We start from the raw sequence: 6113 nt of genomic DNA, 5'->3' as shown, positions 1-6113 counted from the left end.
GCACTTGGATGTGCACAAGTCGATGGGGCCGGATGGGATCCACCCAAGAGTACTGAGAGAACTGGCAGAGGAGCTGGCCAAGCCCCTATCCATCATTTATCAGCAGTCCTGGCTATCGGGGGAGGTCCCAGCTGACTGGCGGCTAGCAAACGTGACGCCCATCTACAAGAAGGGCCGGAGGGCAGACCCGGGGAACTACAGGCCTGTCAGTTTGACCTCAGTACCAGGGAAGCTCATGGAGCAGATCCTCTTGGGAGTCATCATGCGGCACTTGAAGGGCAAGCAGGCGATCAGGCCCAGTCAGCATGGGTTTATGGAAGGCAGATCCTGCTTGACGAACCTGATCTCCTTCTACGACAAAGTGACGCGCTGGGTGGATGAGGGAAAGGCTGTGGATGTGGTCTACCTTGACTTCAGCAAGGCTTTTGACACCGTTTCCCACAGCATTCTCCTCAAGAAACTGGCTGCTCTTGGCTTGGACTGGCGCACGCTTCGTTGGGTTAGAAACTGGCTGGATAGCCGGGCCCAGAGAGTTGTGGTAAATGGAGCCAAGTCCAGTTGGAGGCCAGTCACTAGTGGCGTCCCCCAGGGCTCGGTGCTGGGGCCGGTCCTCTTTAACATCTTCATCAATGATCTGGATGAGGGCATTGAGTGCACCCTCAGTAAGTTTGCAGATGACACCAAGCTAGGTGCGTGTGTCGATTTGCTTGAGGGTAGGAAGGCTCTGCAGGAGGATCTGGATAGGCTGCACCGATGGGCTGAGGTCAACTGTATGAAGTTTAACAAGGCCAAGTGCCGGGTCCTGCACCTGGGGCGCAATAACCCCAAGAAGAGCTACAGGCTGGGAGAGGAATGGCTGGAGAGCTGCCAGGCAGAGAAGGACCTGGGAGTGATGGTGGACAGTCGGCTGAATATGAGCCAGCAGTGTGCTCAGGTGGCCAAGAAGGCCAACGGCATCCTGGCTTGTATCAGAAACAGCGTGACCAGCAGGGCTAGGGAGGTGATCGTCCCCCTGTACTCGGCTCTGGTGAGGCCGCACCTCGAGTACTGTGTTCAGTTCTGGGCCCCTCGCTACAAGAAGGACATCGAGGTGCTTGAGCGGGTCCAGAGAAGGGCGACGAAGCTGGTGAGGGGCCTGGAGAGCAAGTCCTATGAGGAGCGGCTGAAGGAGCTGGGCTTGTTCAGCCTGGAGAAGAGGAGGCTCAGGGGTGACCTTATCACTCTGTATAAGTATATTAAAGGAGGCTCTAGCGAGATGGGGGTTGGCCTGTTCTCCCATGTGCCTGGTGACAGGACGAGGGGGAATGGGCTAAAGTTGCGCCAGGGGAGTTTTAGGTTAGATGTTAGGAAGAATTTCTTTACTGAAAGGGTTGCTAGACATTGGAACAGGCTGCCCAGGGAGGTGGTTGAGTCACCATCCCTGGAAGTCTTCAAAAGACGTTTAGATGTAGAACTTAGGGATATGGTTTAGTGGGGACTGTTAGTGTTAGGTCAGAGGTTGGACTCGATGATCTTGAGGTCTCTTCCAACCTAGAGATTCTGTGATTCTGTGATATCATTAAGGAGGGGGAAAATCCCTCTTTGGCTAGTTTAAAAGGCTAGTGCTGTTGCACAGCTTCTTAATGATTAGGATGATGATAGGAGGGACGATCAGGCCTCGAAATGAGTGAGTGGAGTGGATTCCACTACAATGGGCATGTAGCTGTGGTTGGCCCCGCAAATTTCTGAGCACTGGCCGTAAAAAATCCCGGGCCAGGTGGTAATAAATGAGGTTTGGTTCAGTCAGTCTGGGATTGCATCTGTTTTGACTCCGAGTGTTGGGACTGCTCATGAGTGGATGTAGTGGGTTTATGTGGCAAGGTTTTGGTAGCAGGGGGCCATAGGGGTGGTTTCTGTGAGAAAGATCTAGAAGCCGCCCCATGTTTGGGAAGGGCCCCATTGTTTTCCAGATCTGAGCCAATAAGCGATGTTGTTTTGCGCCTCTGTGAGAGCATATTTAAGACAGGAAAAAAAATGCTGCGCCACACAGCAGCCGGGAGAGTCAAGGGAGTGAGAAACAGCCTTGCAGGTGCCAAGGTCAGTGTAGAAGGAGGGGGAGAGGTGCTCCAGGCGCCGGAGCAGAAGTCCCCTGCGGCCTGTGGTGAGGACCATGGTGAAGCAGGATGTCCCCCTGCAGCCCATGGAGCACCACGGTAGAGCAGGGTTCCACGCTGCAGCCCGTGGAGGAGACCACGGTGGAGCAGGTGGCCCTGCACCGACGGAGGCTGCCGCCTGTGGAAGACCCCTGCCGGAGCAGATTCCGGGCCGGACCTGTAGCCCGTGGAGAGGAGACCACGCAGGAGCAGGTGACCTGGCAGGAGCTGCTGCCCGTAGGGGAGCCAGGCTGGAGCAGTTTTCTCCCGAGGGATGGACCCCGTGGTACGGACCCATATCTGGAGCAGTTCTGGAAGAGCTGCTGCCTGTGGGAAGCCCACGCCGGATCAGTTCATCAAGGACTGTATCCCGTGGGTGGGACCCCACAGCACAGGGGACGAGAGTGACCGAGAAGGAGCGGCGGAGAAGAAGTGCTGTAGACTGACCATAACCCCCATTCCCCCGTTCCCCTGCGCCGCTCGGGGGGAGGAGGTGGAAGAGGGTGGATGGGGGGGAAGGTGCTTTTGGTTTCTTTCCTTTGTTTCTCACTTCTCTAGCTTGTTAGTAATGAGCAATAAATCTTACTATCTGTCTTCTTATGCTGAGTCTGTTTTGCCCGTTACAATAATTATTGCGTGATTTTCTCGTCCTTATCTCAACCCTTGAGCCCTTTTCACATATTTTCTCCCCATTCCTCTTTGAGGAGGGGGAGTGAGAGAGCGGCTGTGGTGGAGCTCGGCTGCCCACTCGAGCGGAACCACGACAAACAGTCCCATGTTTCAGGATCATAAACTGTCCAATTGTTAATAAGGAGAATAAGCTGTAGGGTTACCAGGACAGTCTTTGTTTCTAAGGACCTATGATTCCCCATAATGTGCAACTGCTTACCAGCGAGGGGCAGTTGTGTGCACGGGTCCGCTTCTCTCAGCTTGAGCTTCTTCCCAGCTCCGGTGCACGTTTCCAGCGACTTTCTGTCATTTTGAGCGGTTTGCTGTGTCTGGCCGAACCTATCTTCATTAGGCGATCAATGTGCCTGTTCCCGTCCTGGTCTCCGTTCTGCCAGCCTGCTCCTTTTCATTCCTTCTTTCTGCTTCTTTATTGATGACATAACTTCATCACATCGTGTTGCCTTTTTTTTTTTTTAATCTTGAGGGCAGGCTCCCCTCTTATACCCTTCTCCCCACAGCAGTTCTTTTCAAAACAACTTTTCATTGGTCAAACAACTTTGCATATAAAAACAACAGTAAACACCCAGAAACTTCCATGCCTCAGTGGCTGGAGAACAAGAAACCCGAGACTGCATGGAGTCTCCTGAATCACCCTTCTTTGTTCCCTCTGAACTCTTTTATATTCCTGATGGCCTCATCGTTTAGAGTCTAATGTTATCTCAACCACGGGGCATTCCGACCCCCATGGACACACTCCCACATCTCCCCCTTCTTTCTTAATATCAACCATTTTCTCGACACGATTTACCACTCCATATATAACAATTTCTTTCTATTTCTCTCCCCCCTTTGTGGGTCTTTGTTAAACCATAACAAAGACCCTGGTAACTACAGTCTCATGTCGGTGCTTGGTAATATTATGGAGAAGATTATCCTGGGAATTACTGAAGTGCACCTGGGGGGACAATGCTGTCATTGGTCCCAGCCAACATGGGTTCATGCGGGGTAGGTCCTGCCTAACAAATTTGATTTCCTTTTAAGATCTGATCACCCATCTAGTTGACCAAGGGAAACCAGATGATGTGATCTTTTTGGATTTCAGCAAAGCTTTCGACACAGTTTCTCACAGGATCCTACTGGACAAAATGTCCAGCATACAACTAAACAAAAACATCATACAGTGGGTGAACAATTGGCTGATGGGTAGGGCTCAAAGGGTTATGGTAAATGGGGTTACATCAGGTTTCTACCAGTCACTAGTGGGGTCCCTCAAGGCTCCATTTTAGGGCCAGTCCTCTTCAATGTCTTTATAAATGATTTGGATGTAGGACTAGAAGGTGTTTTGAGAAAATTTGCTGATGATACTAATCTGGGAGGAGTTGTGGACTCTGTTGAGGATGGAAAGGCCTTGCAGAGAGATCTGGACAGATTGGAGAGCTGGGCGATCACCAGCCTCTTTCATTTGCTTTTTGCTTGCAAAGCAAACATTTTAATGTTTGCTTTTTGCAAAACCAAACATTTGAAAAAAAATCAGACTACTTACAAAAAGAGGAACTTCATTTTTTTTGTTAGGGTTCTGTTCACTATATGATTTGTCAGAGACTTTGATGGCTGATAGAAGATTGATCGGAGCCTTGAGAGGAGAAAAAAATGAATGGACAAGTGCGCAAGTGCAACAGATCAGTCAATCACGCCTACGTCTTTTTTGTACATTCACACAGAGATATACATGCACACATACACACACACACTATCCTCTCTCTGCAGCACAAAAGAATCTTGATAGAATGTCAGGAAACATGCACAGAATGGTCAGGGAAAGATATGGTGTCAGTAACTATGAACAACAATAAAAGTTGTAAAGCGACAGTTTGCAGCATTGTTCTGGGTCCTGGCTTACTCCTATCAAACATGTTTAACATCATCCAGCACCTTGAAGAGAGGGAGGAAGTCTCTGAGTCTGATGACCAGGTAACACATGCTGTGGCTGACCCAGAGGACCAACCGACTATGGTATCAGTCGCCCCCATAGTCAAGTCAAAACAATGGAAACGGAAGTCAGCTCGTTTAGGGAAGAAGCCTCTCCTAAGAAGGAGGGAGAAGAGGAAATGGCAGGCACCTCTAAAGCAGAGCCATCACAAAAATGGCAGAAAGAAGAGATGGAAATCATAAAGGAATCAGAAACCACTCGATCCCTATCCCTGAGTGAGTTGCAAGAAATACAAAAGGATTATGGTCGACACCCAGGTGAACACATCCTCACCTGGCTGCTTCGATGCTTTGATGCTGGGGCAATTAGGTAACAATTAGAAGGCAATGAAGCCAAGCAGCTGGGATCCCTCTCTAGAGAAATGGTAATTGACAAAGGAATTGGGAGAGGGGCACAGGCCCTCAGCCTCTGGAGGAGACTCCTGGCAGCTGTGAAAGAAAGATATCCCCATAAGGAAGATACTGTATATCAAGTAGACAAGTGAACCACTATGGAGAAAAGTCTCCAGCATCTGCGGGAATTAGCTGTGCGGGAGATGATTTATAGTGATTTGGACAATGCCCAGACACCTCAAGACCCCAATGAAGTCCAGTGCGCAACATCCATGTGGCGTAAATTTGTGCGGAGTGCACCATCAGCACATGCCAGCAATGCGATCAGGCTACCAAGGGACAGAACTCATCTGTATCTCTGGAGTGACAGGGGGATCCCAACAGCTAACTGTATTGGAAGCTGAAGTGAGTCTAACTGGGAATGAGTGGCAAAAGCATCCCATTGTGACTGGCCCAGAGGCTCCGTGTATCCTTGGCATAGACTACCTCAAGAGAGGGTACTTCAAGGATCCAAAAGGATACCGGTGGGCTTTTGGCATAGCTGCTTTGAGCACAGAGAAGATTAGGCTGCTGTCTACCCTGCCTGTCCTTTCAGAAGACCCTTCCGTTGTAGGATTGCTGAAGGTTGAAGAACAGCAGGTACCAATCGCTACCACAACTGTGCACCGACGGCAAAATCGCACCAACCGAGACTCCCTGATTCCCATCCATGAGCTGGTTCACCGTCTGGAGAGACAAGTAGTGATGAGTTCTTCTATGATTGGTGATGAGGCGTCTTGGAATCCTAGTTGGGAGTGATTGGCCACATGAGATGTACAGGGTTTTCACCTGTGATTTAGCCTTGACAAGGCTATGTAATTGGTTTACTAACGTCTCATGAGAAAGAAGCATAAATGGTTAATGCAGTTGGCTTGAAACCAGTGTATGAGGGTTCGATTCCTTCCTTTCTTGTACTTGGACAAAAGCTGGTTCCTCGAAAGTGTGATATGG

The 6113-nt window shown here is 50.0% G+C and overlaps 1 long non-coding RNA gene across 1 annotated transcript; it reads left to right on the top strand.

Annotated features, from left to right (window-relative positions):
* The first annotated feature begins 1873 nt into the window (after window positions 1-1873).
* LOC140000584 (uncharacterized) lies at window positions 1874-2738 on the top strand. The gene is made up of 2 exons (XR_011805629.1): window positions 1874-2076; window positions 2177-2738. It is a non-coding gene; the product is annotated as an uncharacterized lncRNA (long non-coding RNA).
* The last annotated feature ends 3375 nt before the right edge of the window (window positions 2739-6113 follow it).

This window comes from Anas platyrhynchos, chromosome W (genome assembly GCF_047663525.1).
Source record: "Anas platyrhynchos isolate ZD024472 breed Pekin duck chromosome W, IASCAAS_PekinDuck_T2T, whole genome shotgun sequence".
NCBI classification, from domain to species: domain Eukaryota; kingdom Metazoa; phylum Chordata; class Aves; order Anseriformes; family Anatidae; genus Anas; species Anas platyrhynchos.
This window is presented reverse-complemented; position numbering and strand designations above follow the sequence as displayed.